This window comes from Myotis davidii, unplaced genomic scaffold (assembly GCF_000327345.1).
Source record: "Myotis davidii unplaced genomic scaffold, ASM32734v1 scaffold399, whole genome shotgun sequence".
In the NCBI taxonomy this organism is placed as follows: domain Eukaryota; kingdom Metazoa; phylum Chordata; class Mammalia; order Chiroptera; family Vespertilionidae; genus Myotis; species Myotis davidii.
Window position 1 is genome coordinate 2269290 of NW_006292094.1, and position 14433 is coordinate 2283722.

The window sequence follows — 14433 nt, forward strand, 5'->3', positions numbered from 1 at the left end:
ACCGCTTTCCTGGCCATTCCTGTTTTCACGATTCCCGTGTTTCTCTCTAGGAATGCACACATCTCTAAAAGTTTCAGGTTTTTCACAGTGGCTCCCTTAGCAGTAGGTTGGGGGAGGAAGCACAGGAATTGATGTGCCAGGAGTTATAAGCTCATGTTTCTCAAACATGCAGGTCATTTTCAGGCATACGGAAAAGTAGGAAGAGTAGTATGACTGCTGTATACCACCACGTAGATCCAGTAATTATGTATTCACTTTTGCTTCATCTCTGAATAAGTGAGTGTGTGTGTGTGTGTCCGTGTGTGCACATCTTACAGCACTTTTATCTCAGACTCCCCTGTTCACCCTTATCCTCCTTTCCTGCTTTGTTCTCCATCTGTGCTACTGACCTTCTGGCAGAGAGAGAGAGAGAGAGAGAGAGAGAGAGAGAGAGAGAGATGGAAGATCTATCTTGTTTCTTGTTCCACTTGTTTGTTGTCTGTCCCCCCCACTATCATGTAGACTTCACCAGGGCAGGGGTTTTCCCGTTTCCTTCCCTCCTGTCTCCCAAGAGCCTAGTACATACCGGACACTCAGTGAAAATCTGTTGAGGGAATGAGTGGATGTGCCAGTGTAATCACCATAGAGAATACAACGCACAGCACTTCCAAAGGATGAGTTAAAAATAGCAGTAGGAGTTCTGATATTGCTTCCCGCCTTCTAGGAGACAGTCCTCCTTACTCTGTGGGGTGTGGGGGCCTTTCTTTGGACACGACTCTTGGGGATGGGGGGGGCACTGAAAGGTGTGACACCGCAGGGAGATGTGATGAAAGGAATATTTTAGAACGATGAATCCCGGGTGATTGCCGATAGAACGAAAGGGAAGGAAGACAGCTCTGGCAGTGCCACCAGGTAGCTAGACAAACTAGATGAATTTTCATGCTAAGGGTGGGAACGGAAAGGAAGACGTCCACATAGGGGAGGATGCTTTAGAAAGATTAACTCACAGCATATGGTGACTCGGCGGGTGCAGAGGAGGCATGAGCACAAAGATGACTGATATGAGGGTGGGGTGGTGGGTGGAGTGGCAGAGCTGCTTCGGGGGAGCAGGAGGGTCAGAGGGGGGGAGGCTTTGGGAGGCGAGGTGGGAAGAGGTTGGCATGGACCCAGTTTCAGAGTGCTGACATTCACCAGGTTCGAGATCCAGGTTTAACTTTTTCAGACAGGAATGGAGATGGGGAGAGGGCAACACTAGAGAGCCCCATTTTCAGCAGCACAGTGTCATTTTGTGGTAGAAATGCCAAACGGGGTAGTTACTTGGACGTCAAAATGAGTTGTCACTGCAGCCTTTGCGTTCAGCTTCAGGTGGGTTTGGATTAGACATCTAAGCTGTGACATAAGTGCATATCCCTTCACATACAAATAATGTTTAGTTATTTACTTTAACTTCTACCACATGCACCCCAGGGTGCAGTGCCGTCTGTGGGTGTTGGGACAGGTTGGGGTGCCTTTTCTGGGTGCACAGTCCCTGCTTGTGTGATCACTTGGGAAGGGGACTTGAACCATCCTGCAGTGTCTGCATAGTTTGCAAGTGATCTAATTTTTTGTTTGTTATTGTTTTTTAGAGTTATCATCACCATGTTGGTGACCTGTTCAGTTTGCTGCTATCTCTTGTAAGTATGTTTCTCTTGTAAGTAATTTTTTTCTAAAATAATAAGCATTATTCTTGGCATTTATAATGTATGTGATGGGAAATGAAATAAGTGGAGCATGGTTGTTGTGAAACTTTACAGCTTTGTTTCATTGAAGCTTATCCCTCATGCCTGAAGAATAAAATAATGTCTGAAGAATAAAAATAGCATACTTTTTTAAAAATTTAAAAACCCCCACAAAATTTTTAGAAAAGAAAAAATAACACATTTTCTATGTTCAATATTTATATTTACATAATTTTATAATTATGCCATTACTTACATAATTAAATATAAGTATATTTACGTAAGAACTGTACAGATACTCTCTCCCTCTGTCAACCCAAGTACAGTTTATACTCACCAGAAGTTGTATTGTAGTGCTTTGTATTTCACTATTGTGAAGTATTTAGGCCTCGTTTCACTTAAATATTTCACCATCTCACTTAAATAAAGCCATTCTTTTTTGTTTGTTTGTGTCCATGGACTATGCATGTATGTTCTTTGGTTAATCCTCCTCCTTCCCCCCGCAAAAGCCATTCTTTATTATGACTTTTGCTCATCTGCTGAACAGAAGTTGAGGTAGAATTGTAATCAAGTAGGGTAAGAACAATTTTTTAAATTAAATTTTTTTTAATTTATTTTTGTGAATCCTCACCAGAGGATATTTTTTCTATTGATTTTCTTTAGAGAGGGTAGAGGGAGTGAGGAGGAAGAGGAGGGCAAGGAGGAGAGAGAAAACACGATGAGAGAGAGAGAGAGAGAGAGAGACAGACAGACAGACAGATCGATTGGTTGCCTCCTGCACTCACCCCAACCGGGGCTGGAAATCGAACCTGCAACTCAGGTAAGTGCCCTTGACCAGGAATTGAACCCATGACCCTTGGGTGCACAGGCCGACGCTCCAACCACTTAGCAATCCAGGCTAGGGCAGACATTTTTAAATTTAAAAGTGTAATACTTAGCATCTATTTGAATAGATTATATTCATTTATAAAAACTGTTGAGTGAATACTATTTTAGGGTATGTAAGGTAATCCTCAACATATATTTTTGGGAGACTGTTATTTAGCCTCATGAGTGGCAGAACTGCAGGTTAACTGCAGGTTTGAAAGATGTTTCCAGCTCTTGTCCACCTTCTCCCCTTCCATGGGGGGTGGCACCAGGCGAGCCCCGGGGAAACTCTGAGTATTAGCTCATGGAGAAAACAGCCACTGCAGAGTAGTCAAAGGCGAGCTCCTACCTCTTGCTGCTAGAATTTAGCTCATTTTTCCCTTGGCACCAGCGTGCTTGTGACAGCTTGTCGACTGGGTTCATACTGTCATCGGTGTATACACAGAGGTAGTGCACCTATTTCCAAAATTATTTTTTTCTTTTCCTGGAAACCTGATTATATGTCCTACTTATTAACAAGTCATCTGTCTAAAACATATGGGTGTAACTCAACCCTAAGTATTTTACATACCTGCTTCCACAAAGGGGTGGGATGCTGCAATAAATCAGAAAGTCACAAGTTCACTGTTTGGTGCTAGTAGGTACCAGTTATTTCTTGAAAGTACCTCTCTTGAAGGAAGACACACCCAAAGAAACTGGATTTTCTAGACAGGATCATGTTTTGAAATACATTCCTGGACTTTTTAATTGCCTTCTGTTTGTGGCAGTATTTTCCTCTTCCCAGTTTGTTCTAGTTGAAGGTTAGATTCTGTGGGGCGTGACGTGTCTGAACTCTGAATGAGCCAGGATTTCTGCCAGTGTGTCCAGTTTGTGTTCATAGTTCAGAGGAAAGTCGGTTTCAAAACAGAAACCCAACTGGGACCCGGCCATCATGGCTCAGTAGTTGTGTGTTGACCTGTGAACCATGAGGTCACAGTTCGATGCCCAGGTTGTGGGCTCCATCCTCAGTGTGGGGCGTGCAGCTGATCAATGATTCTCATCATTGATGTTTCTGTCTCTCTCTCCCTCTCCCTTCCTCTCTGAAATCAATAAAAATATATTTAAAAAAAGAAAAAAGAAATGCAACTGGGGACAGGCTAAGATTGACATGCTGGTGAAACTTCGGAGAGATGTCAGATGGGAAACTGGATATGAGGAGAGAGAGTTGAGGGCCTGAGACTGATTTCCTCAGGCCGTGGTTGTCCACTGCGGCTGCTGCTGGCGTCCGGGGCAGAGGCCAGAGATGCGGCTGTGCTTCCGACAGTGGGCAGGACAGCCCCTCCTCCCAGCAAAGACCCGGTCAGCCCCAGGTGTCAGTACCGCTGCCATTGGGGAACGTGCCCTAAAAAGAGAGGCCAGGCAAACTGGGGAGAACTCTGACCGTTCATGAGAAGGACGTGATTGGTGTTGCACATCATCCTCATCAGAGCCTGATTGCTGCCTACAGTGAGGACGGACTCCTCAAACTCTGGAAACCCTAATGAGACTTTTTCCGTTAAACTAGCTTGAAAGCATGTACTTAAATGAAGACATATTCGTGTGTTGCTTTTTTTGCCAGTTTCTCTAGCTTGTCTGAATTAGGCACAAGAATCATTTTGTGAAAGTTCATGTTTAAGTTAGCAGTTACCCTTTTTTATACATTTTTAAGGTATTCATTTGTCTTTCTCATTGGGGCAGTCACTTAATATTTTCAATTATCTTTTACCTGGAGAGTGAAATACGGTAATTGATAGTTCTAAAAAAATTATAATCCTTTGATTATTGCAATGCTGATTAAAATGTGCCTCCTTGCAGTAAACTTGTAAATAGGAACTATCCCATATTCAGTAGCTAGTCCTTTTTTTTTAAAGATGCTAATGAACTTTATACCTTTAAAAAAAGAGAGAGAGAGAGAGAGAGAGAGAGAGAGGCCAGCGCCGGAGCTCAGGAGTGCCAGCATTTAGGTGCCCAGGTGAGGAGGGCCAGAAACAGGCACCCTTGAGCCTTCCCGGTTGAAGTAGGGGGAGTGGCCAGAATGTATGAAGGAATCAGAGGGCAGTAAACTCAGCAGGCATGCTCCCCAAAGCGGAAGTCAGTATTCCATGGGAGTGGGAGAGAACTCTCTGGAGGCAGCATTGGGGGCGGCGGGGGTGGGGGCGGGGGAGGGGAGGAGCAAAGAAGTTCATACTCCCATCGCCAAGCCTGAGCCATCTGGTGTCAGCCCTTTCTGATTGGGAGCTTCCAGGGAGCCCGGTTTCAGGGCAGCTGGAGGCAACCTCAGTGAGAACAGGAGGCGGTGTGTGAGGGAGTGGCAGCTCTGGGAGCAAGTTACAGAGAACCCAGTGGAAGCGAAGGGAGAAGGGGAAGGGCGGCATGTTGGGTCAGGTGGTGAGATGAGCAGAGCAGTCTGGGAAGGAATTTAGATCATGGTACATGGTCCTGGGAGGTTTGGGGAAAAGTATTTTTTCTGGCAAAAATTGAGATGAAAGAAGATAAGAGATCTGTTGAGCTTAGTTCTTACAGTTCCTGTTGTTAGGCGAGAACTGCACCTGAGGCTTTCCATAAGCGGGCAGTCGAGAGGCCCGGCGGTTGGGTAGCTTTGTTTCCCAGTACAACTGCACCATTGATTGAAGAATTTCCTTTCTCCATTCAATTGCTTTGGCATCTTTGTTCAAAATGACTTGACCACATACCTGTGAGTCTATTTCCAAACTATCTGTTCTGTTCAGGGATCTCTTTGTCGAGGCTTATGACAATACCATACTGTCTTGGGTATTGAATTAGCTTTGTATTGAAATCAGGAAGTCTGAGTCCTCCCTGTGTGCTCTTCAAGGTTATTGGCTATTGTAAAATAGCCACATATGTTTCAGAATCCTCTTGTCAGTTTCTCCAAAAAGGCCTGTCCACTATTTCTTCTTTCATCTCCAATCTGTTAGTAGGCCCACCCAGTGATTTTTTTTTTCAGTTTGTGTATTGTACTATTTAGTTCTAAAATTTCCACTGGGTTCTTCTTTTTCTTGTTTTAATTTATTTCTGAGATTTCCAATCTCTAGTACTATCCAATAGTTGGTTTTCATATTTTGTTATTAGAGTTTATTAATGTGCTGTCTATGGGATGAGTTTGATGTTCTGCTATTACCAGAACCAGAACCTCACCTATTGACATTTTTATTTTCAGGTTGTATAATTTTTATTTCTGTAGAAGTTCTTTTGCTTTTATAGTTTTGCTTCTCCCTCCCTTTTTGCTTTCCTTCCTCCTCCCTTCCCTCCCCCTCTTCCTTCTTTCTCCCTGCACATATTTTAAGCTTATCTTATTTCTTAAGACAGAGTTTATTTATAACCTGTATCTGATCATTCCAATATTGAAAGCCCTTACATGTCTGTGTCTGCTCTTTGCTGCCTTCTACTCATGGTACCCTGTTTCCATATGTGTTAAGTTATGGTTGACTGCAAGCTGTTAATTTTCCCTATAATTTTATATGTATGTCTTCTTCGAGGTCTGGTATGAAGGTGGGCTCCTCCCAGAAAGGATTTACATGGCTTCTGTTGGATGCCTAAGGCCATCACCAGTGCGGCTGAAATTAAGTAAAATTCTTGATATGTGTTTACTTTTTAAAAACCACAGAATGAATCTGAGTTGTAAACCATCATGATAACCAATTCTCAGTGGTGACCAATTCTTCCTTCTTGGTACTTACACTTGAGATGGGTGATTTTCCTGGCATTTCTCTTGAGGGGGCTCTGTTTGATTTACCCTTACCTTGGGGTCTTGGGTTTTTGTGGGGAGGTATGTGAAAATTGTATTAGATTCTTTACCTTGCATGGGCCCTGGGCTTTATCTGCTGTTCTCATGTCCTGTGAGGTCTCAAGTTCATCTTATTAGCATATCGTCTCAAGGTACAGAAAGCTCTCTGCAGTCCCTTTCCTTTCCTCTCTGGGTACTTGCCTTCACTTAGCTTTTTGGTCTGAGAATTACTACATTTCTCTCATGGACACATTGAAAATATTTGGCTCTCTTGACTATTTATAGTGGAAAGGAAATCTGCTAGATGAAAAATTTATGTTTCTTATTCTGCCTGTATAATTTTTTTCCTTTCTAATTTGGAAAGTAAGATTATTGTTACAGACTTTGAACTGGAAGGCCTGATATGGAAAGTATGTAGAAAAGAAAGGAACGCTATTTCAAGAGCTGGCAAAAATAGGGCCTATCCCTGCCGTATGAAAGGGTCATTAGAGAAGGGTTGGCATAAGGTTAATGAAAAATCATTTTGTGCCTTCTCACCTGGAGCTTGGGGTCCTCTTCTAAGCTCCTATGGCTGTGGCAGAATTCAGTTCCTTGTGGTTGTAGGACTGAGGTCCTACCACCTGCTGGCTATTAGTTGCGGGTCATTCCCAGCTCCTAGAGGCTACCCACATTCCTTGTGGAGCAGCCCTTCCAACCTCAAAGCCAGCAATAGTCTCCTTTGTGTAAAATCCTTCTCATCCTGTAGCAGTCTGATAAGGAGATAAAAACCACACAGTAAGTTAGGCAGGGGAAGTGTAACAAAATTATTACAAGCTCTGACAAAAGAGTGTAAGATATAAGGAAACTCTATATGACCCTCGGGCTGAGGGAGACCCAAGGAAAGACAAACTTGAAAAGGATTCAGACCTCGTTGGAGAAGGTGTGGCTCAGTCCACCCGACAGCAAAGAGTTTGCTGGTTTGGCCAGGCTGGAGTTGGTCTGGAGCTGCTGGGCGAGCAGTGTGCCACCTTCTGAGTACAGGCAGGAGAGCAGGTGGCCAGGGCCTGGGTGTGGAGCCCGGTGCCTGTGCCGGTCAGCAGGCCTCCGGAGCCTGCGGGCCATGCGGGGGCTCTGGTTGTGGGGTCAGAGGCCTGCAGGAAGGTGATTTCCAGGCTGAGGCTACGAGACCAAAGAGCAGCCATGTTCTGGGCCCGATCCTGCTCGTGCTTCGTGCTTCGCCAATGTCCTCCCGGACTCCCTGTCCCCGCCTGCAGTGTCCCTCCAGCTCCCTCTGCCGAGACAGCTTATCACCGCGCTCTCTTTAAGGAGAAAAAAGGGATTCAGTTGTTTCTCCGAGTGCATACGAAAGGGTCTGTTCCGAGCTAATCACTCATAAGTGATACACACGCTCCACATGCCTTCCGTCAGGGAGAGCGCTGTCCCTTTTAGGAACGCACCCAAGTAGGTCACGTCCCCCCAGGGTGACTTCCCTTCCTTCAGGCCAGCTGTCTGTCAGACACTGATCACCGGAGTGACCATCATCCTATTCACTGTCTTGGGCTTAGACAGTGAGCCTGCCAGGGGTTGGGTGTCTTGGGGGACATCCAAGAATTCTGCCTGCCACGGAGGGAGGGGCGGGAGGAGAGGCGGAGACGAGGATGACTCAGTGCTGCCTGAGGGACTCCTTTGTGCAGCACACAGGTTGTGTCTCATTCCGTGCCTCAGTGCATTGTAGCTGTCTCACGAGAAAGAGAAGGAGTAGCCAGTATTTATTAAACCTCTGTTTGTCAGCCACTCCACAGAGCATTTGCATATATTCTCTCTTTATTTCTTAACATCTTGAGGCAGGGTTTATTATCTTCACTTTACAAAAGGGGAGACAGCCGAAACCGGTTTGGCTCAGTGGATAGAGCGTCGGCCTGCGGACTGAAAGGTCCCAGGTCCGATTCTGGTCAAGGGCATGTACCTGGGTTGCGGGCACATCCCCAGTGGGAGATGTGCAGGAGGCAGCTGATCGATGTTTCTCTCTCATCGATGTTCCTAACTCTCTATCTCTCTCCCTTCCTCTCTGTAAAAAATCAATAAAATATATTTAAAAAAAAACCAAAAAAACAAAAGGGGAGACAGGCTTGGGGTTGTAAGGCCACTTGCCTGGAGATAGCTAATATTTATTACTAGTGACCCAGTGCACAGATTTGTGCACATTGAAAGGAAGTTAATTAGAAGGGGCCGGTGGGGCAGGACTGGGCGAGAAGGGCTGGACACACCCTGGAGCCAACCTCCCACGGTCCCTCTCCAGCGTCTGCAGAGTGAGCAGGGGGTCCCTCTGGCAGGTGGGGGTCCCTCGGCCTGCTTGGTCTATGGGGATCAGGCCGAAACTGGCTCTCAGACATCCCCGAGGGGTCCCTGAGTGCAAGAGGGCACCTGCAAAGTTGCTGTTGTACAGCATGTGGAACGCAAATGCAATAGTTCAGTAAACCAGATTTGGGGCAGACAGTGCCCCAGCAACAATATAACCCATGGCCGAAGGTGGAATCGCAAGGCCCTGCGAGGAACCGGGCTCCCTCCTCTCTGGTTTCGGGGTGCGTCTCCGAGAACTGCCGCTGCCTAGTCACTGCAGCTCCGGCGTTGAGCGTCTGCTCCTCTGGTGGTCAGTGCGCATCATAGCGACCGGTCAGACAGTCGGACACTTAGCATATTAGCTTTTCATATATATAGATAGATAGCTGGATTTAAAACCCAACCCTGCCCAATACTGAATTCATATTTTCTAATAGCATCCAATAATATGTGCCTTTGAAGGGGTTTGTTTCAGTGGATTGGGATGAGGGCAGATAATAGAGATTATCTCGGTGGATATAGTGCAAGCCACTCCTCTGTGTCTCTGCTGTCTCTTAAGGAAGCCACTGATAGAGGTCACTCGTGGCATTGCCCTCGCTGGAGGGACAGTGGGTCAGAAGAGAAGTTCTTGCCAACAGGGAAGCTAGGCATTTATCCGCTCGATCTGTACGTCACCGGGAAGTAACCGTGCCGCCCTGCTCCCTGTTCTCATATCTGAGTGTGAAACAAAGGAACAGCAGATCTGAGAGAGCTGGGGGTAGCCTCTTCTGTGGGGGAGGACATGCAGTCCGCTTGGAGAATCCTAGTCACCCAGAGCTGAGCTCAGGACAAGTGGCCGGGAGTGTGTGTAGAATGAACCCTCCCAGAGCACAGGCCACTGCTGTCCTGGTTTCTCTCTCACAAGTTCACGGGCCCTGCAGGGCTTGGTCCCTCTTCTCATTCCCCTTTGCATCCCCAGAGCTGACCTGGAGCGTGGCATTGGTAACGGTAGTGGGATAGACCGGGACATTGGTGTCCGCTGGCACAGGGGACACGAGAGCCCTGCGTCCCAGCCGGCCCTTTCGCGGGTTCACTGGGGGATTATGCTCTCTAGGGCTTCGTGTCCTGTCTAGAATAAGGAGCATGGACTTGACTTCTGGCCCATGCCAGCTCTGCAGGCTGACGTCACGGCACCAGAGCCGCCCCAGGCATTCGACTATCTCAGATGGTTGGTTATGAGGCTGGGCTGAGGTTTTGGGGACTTGGGGAACAGTTTGGCAGATTTGAAGGGTACATTTCGTTCTCTCTTCCTGGACACATGAAGTAATAGGATCATTGGAATATGACCTCTTCCTCCACCCACTTCCATCAATTCAGGCTGGATTTTCCCCTCCCAGTTCTCCACTGTGTTTGTGGAAATTTCAAGTCGGGTCGGAGTCGGAAGGGCAGGCACAGAGCTCAGCTGGTCAGAGGGGGACAGTTCCCCCATGAAATTTCAGAGGAAAGGCCTGGGCCATTTCCCAAGGAACTTTCTTGAACTGTGGTTTGTTGGGGTTTTTAAGTGAGATGTTTTGCTTGAATCAAAACATTAAAAATAGTATGGAAAATTAAATTCAGAAAAGTTTCTCAATACTGACCTGAGCAAGCAAAGTAGCCTTTGTTCTCGCTTCTAGATATCTCTTCCTTACCTCAGGTACCAAAGGCTTGCCCTGGATTTAATCAATAATCAGCAGATGGCTTATTTCCTTATTCCCCAGATCAGTTTAGATTTTGCTAAAGGGATGCCTTCGAAATGTCAGTACTTCATCAGGTAACTTTTGTAGCGGGAGCATTAGTCCGACTGGATTTCTGGTTCAGGAGCTGCTGCCACCTAATGAGTAGTGTGAGCGCAGGCAAATCATTCAGCCTCTGCCTGCCTCAGTTTCCCTAACTGTGTTATGGGAGGGTTAAAGGAGAGGTTCCGGGGGAAGCAGAGCGTCAGTAATTGTACAAGCTCGCTGGGTCTTACAGCGTGCAGCCAGGAGGGAGGACCGGGAGCTGGGCTTTCGTTCGGTGCTGTACGTTTTTGGTGAAGAAAGGGGACAGTCTCTTTAGGTTCTAACATACTTTTTTTCACGTGTCCAAGCGTTAGCCAGTTACCTCAGTCCCTGATGAAAGGACGGGCGGCTGCTGCTACCGTCAGCTTCTCTGCCTGCTGGGCTTGGGGAAGTCCTGGGTCTGTGGAATTTTCCATGACTGAGCTCCGCACTGTGAGTGAGTGTGCGCTGCAGTCACAGAGTGTTCCAGGGTGCCTACCTGCGCTGTCCTCCCTCTTTTATTACAGTGTCAGAGAGCTGTTACACCCCAGCTACACGTCTTGGTATTTTGTTTGTGTTTAATACTCTAGTTCTCAGGACAGATCAGAGAATCTCATCTGAATTAGCTTTTTGTTTATAAAGTGAGTCAGCTGGAGGTATCTACTTTGGCCCGGGCTTCTCAGGTGTCAGGTTACCTGTCACAAAACTGCCTTTTGTGGAGTGGGGTGGGGAGGGCAGGTGCACTGTTTCTGTGGGCGCAGGCTTCTGTGCAGTGCTGGTCAGAGGTGAGCAGCACCGGCCTTTGGATCCTTTGATGGGAAGAATTCTGAAAATGACAGTAAATGAAAAAATAGAGATCCAACCAGATAATGGCCTGGTGGGGTTTGGCTAGTACCCCTCTTATAGGGGAATTCAAGGTCCTACCATTTCTTTGCTTTGGTTCTAGCTCCGTCGTTCTCAAACGTCATTGGGTTTGTGACGTATTCTACCAGTATAAAACCACTGTGAACAGTATGAGAAAATGTTAAAGACAGTGTGACTGTGCTGCTGTTCACGTCTAACCCTGGGGTTCTGTGTAACACCATGGTACTTCCTGCATAAGCAGTGTGTAATCCACGGCCACTCCTGTCACTTACAGTCTGAACGAGCAGTTGTTAAAGCCAGCCATTTGGTTCCCCTTTCCTGGGCTCATTGTAGTGGCGGTGGTGGTTAGAGAAGGGGCACTCAAGGGTTAGAGCCTAATTGGGAGATGGTGGTCCGAAATTTAACCTGGCTGTGCCAGTACAAGTGGGTGTGGCATCTGGGCTGTGGGTCAGCATTTGTAGAATGAATAAAGGAACACCAGTGTTTCCTGAGCTTGAGATTAGGTAGAAACACTCTGGGGGGGTAGCGGGGATGGGCTGGAGGGGACCAGTGGGGGGACAAGGAGGACTGTAATACTTTCAACAATAAAGAATAAAAAACCCCACTCTGAGGTAAAGATACATGAATTCAGGAAATCTTAGGTACTTGGATGAAGAAACTGGGACAAGACAGAGCTGTACTGTGAGGAAGCTTCACTTTGTAATACGTGTCGAAACCAAGCCAGGTGTGTCCTGTGAACCGGTTTGTTGTAAGCTGTTAGCTGGGCTCCCTTTAGCACGGTGTGTTAGGAACTGGTGTTGAAGGTTGGTCTAAACAGTAGACTCAAGTTTTATCAAAGCTCCTTTCCCCCATCCTGATTGAAAACGGTCCTGTTCCCGCATGACTTCACTCTCGTTGTCTTCCTCCCCCATTCTTCTTTCAGTTGGCTGATTGCAATTCTGGCCCAACTCAACCCTCTCTTTGGACCACAGTTGAAAAATGAAACCATCTGGTATCTCAAGCATCACTGGCCTTGAGGAAGAAGACCCGCTGCCCAGCCATCGAGGTGACTATACCCTTGACCTTTCTCATCAGTGTCGTCAGTCACTCAGCTAGAGTTTGCCTTGACTTTTTCTCAGAGTTCTGTGGCCACTTTAACACTTGGCAAGGGCAGGCACTGAAAGCAAACATGATCTCGTGAAGAGCAGAAGCAAATTTGGGACTTAGGTCATTTGCTTTACCAAAGGATTTATCCGTAAGAGTCTCTTAAATTCTCCTGTTACCCTGCCATTTAAAATCCAGTTTGATGTACAGGATTGATTTTGCATGCTGTCTTTGAGGCACAGTTCAGGAAAGCGACCACTGAGAGTTGATGTTACAAGACGCAGCAGCTTCAAGAAGTGCCTTTGAAATTAGCCTTTCGGAATGCTCTCTCTGGATAGAGAGAGACAGGTGTTTTTTGAAAATTGGTCTTCAGATTGCAGCTTTTATTTGGTTCTGAGTATTAGAGGTCAGGAGTGGTAGAGCAGAAAGATTGAAACACCAGCTGAGAGGCGGAAAGCCTGTCATGTAGTTTGTTCCTCTGTCTCCATCGTTTTGATAAAGTGGAGTTAGTGCCAAATGTTTGACTGGGTTCTGGTGCAGTTTTGGGGCAAGGGCACCTCGTTGGTGGTACTGTGCCTGTCAGGAGACACAAGGTGTCTGGCTCCCTGGCCTTAGTGATGCTCAGGTGATCAGTGGGTTCAGGTAACGCAGTCTGGTTCTCCAATTGTGAGGTTCTCTGTCGGCCTTCCACCCAGTGATTTCATCCATTACTGAGCGTAGTCTGAATTGAGTGTTTCCATAGAAATTGCAAAATGGTGAGTTTCTAGTTCTACATTTGATTCGATGAACTCTTTCAAAAAGAAGAACTTCTCATCAATGAGGATTATTGAGTAACCTAGAAATATAGATCATACAGGAAAAGCAGAATACATACTTAAGTTTTTAAAAATTTTCAGACTACAAGTTGTTGGTGCTCAAGTTCCTTTGAGGATACCCAGAGAGGTTTCTTGTTTTCCCCTTTTTAAATGTAATCAGTTACATTTATTATCCTTTTTATGTTCAACTAGAGGCCCGACGCACAAAATTCGTGCAAGGGGCTTGGTCCTTGCAGCCGCGGCTTCATCCCAAAGGTTGTCCGGCTATCTGGTCTACTTAGCATATTATGCTTTTATTATTATAGATTATGATCGATTGTTCTTTCTTTGGCCTATGGGAGCCTGTCTAGATGGGCTTATATGTCCTTTTGATCCTAGTCATCGTTCCTTACTTTCTGGCAACATCAAAATGTCCCAGACCCCTCTCTTGTATGTGCCCTGGCCCAGGCTTCGAACCAACTGCTCCTCCAGTTGCTTTCCGAATTTCCCACCGAAAGGATCCTGGCTCACTCGTCAGTCCTCCAGCCCGGCTGGCCCCGGTTCCTTTCAGTGGGAATGGAATTTGCAAGTCAGGATCTGATTGCCAGGTGCGCCTGTTTCTGCTGGGGTGTTGTTGCTTCTAAGTCTTTACAATGGACAGAGCCAGAGATGTGTACTTTTAAGAAGAAAAAGGATCATGAGTTCATGTTAGCATTTCTAATTCAAATTTGACATTAAGGTTTTTTACTTCTTTGGTTTCTTATACTTGAGTATCATTCACATATACTGAAAATCTTAGTTCCTAACAACAGTAACTTATTACTTACTTTCGTTATCCTATAGTACATATAAAATAGTTTCAAAATAACATTATAACTACCAACTATAACTTTATTGAGTGCAGTTTAGGATATCTTTTCTGCTTTATTTGTCCTTAGAATGAATAAAGAACAGAATGCTGTTTTCTGAAATCCTTGAAATAATTATTGTTCCTGGGAGTTATCAAGTTGATATGTAGTTAGATTAAGTTTTATTTTGTGTTCAATTCGTGGTATTTTTTTTTATTTGCTGCTATTTTGAATATGTAAAACATATTTCCAAAGTCAGAATTGTAAGCAAGATATATTCAGAGAAGTCTATCCTTTAAGTGCTTCATTTTGCTTAGGATAAGCAAATACATACGTGTGTGTGTGTGTGTGTGTGTGTGTGTGTGTGTGTGTGAGAGAGAGGGAGAGAGAGAGAGATCTCCATCCCCCCCCCCCCCCACCCCC

General features: G+C 45.9%; 1 long non-coding RNA gene and 1 other non-coding gene across 2 annotated transcripts in view; one reads left to right on the forward strand and one right to left on the reverse strand.

Annotated features, from left to right (window-relative positions):
- Positions 1-1601: 1601 nt before the first annotated feature.
- The window catches only part of LOC102761320, an 18550-nt gene continuing 5718 nt past the window's right edge, over positions 1602-14433 (forward strand). The window contains exon 1 of the transcript XR_001514128.1: positions 1602-1652. This is a non-coding gene — a transcript (uncharacterized LOC102761320). The remainder of the gene's footprint in view (positions 1653-14433) is intronic.
- Positions 6619-7074, reverse strand: LOC107183344. Its single transcript, XR_001514129.1, has 2 exons — positions 6948-7074; positions 6619-6917 (listed from the first exon to the last, which is right to left on the reverse strand). It is a non-coding gene; the product is annotated as an uncharacterized LOC107183344 (long non-coding RNA).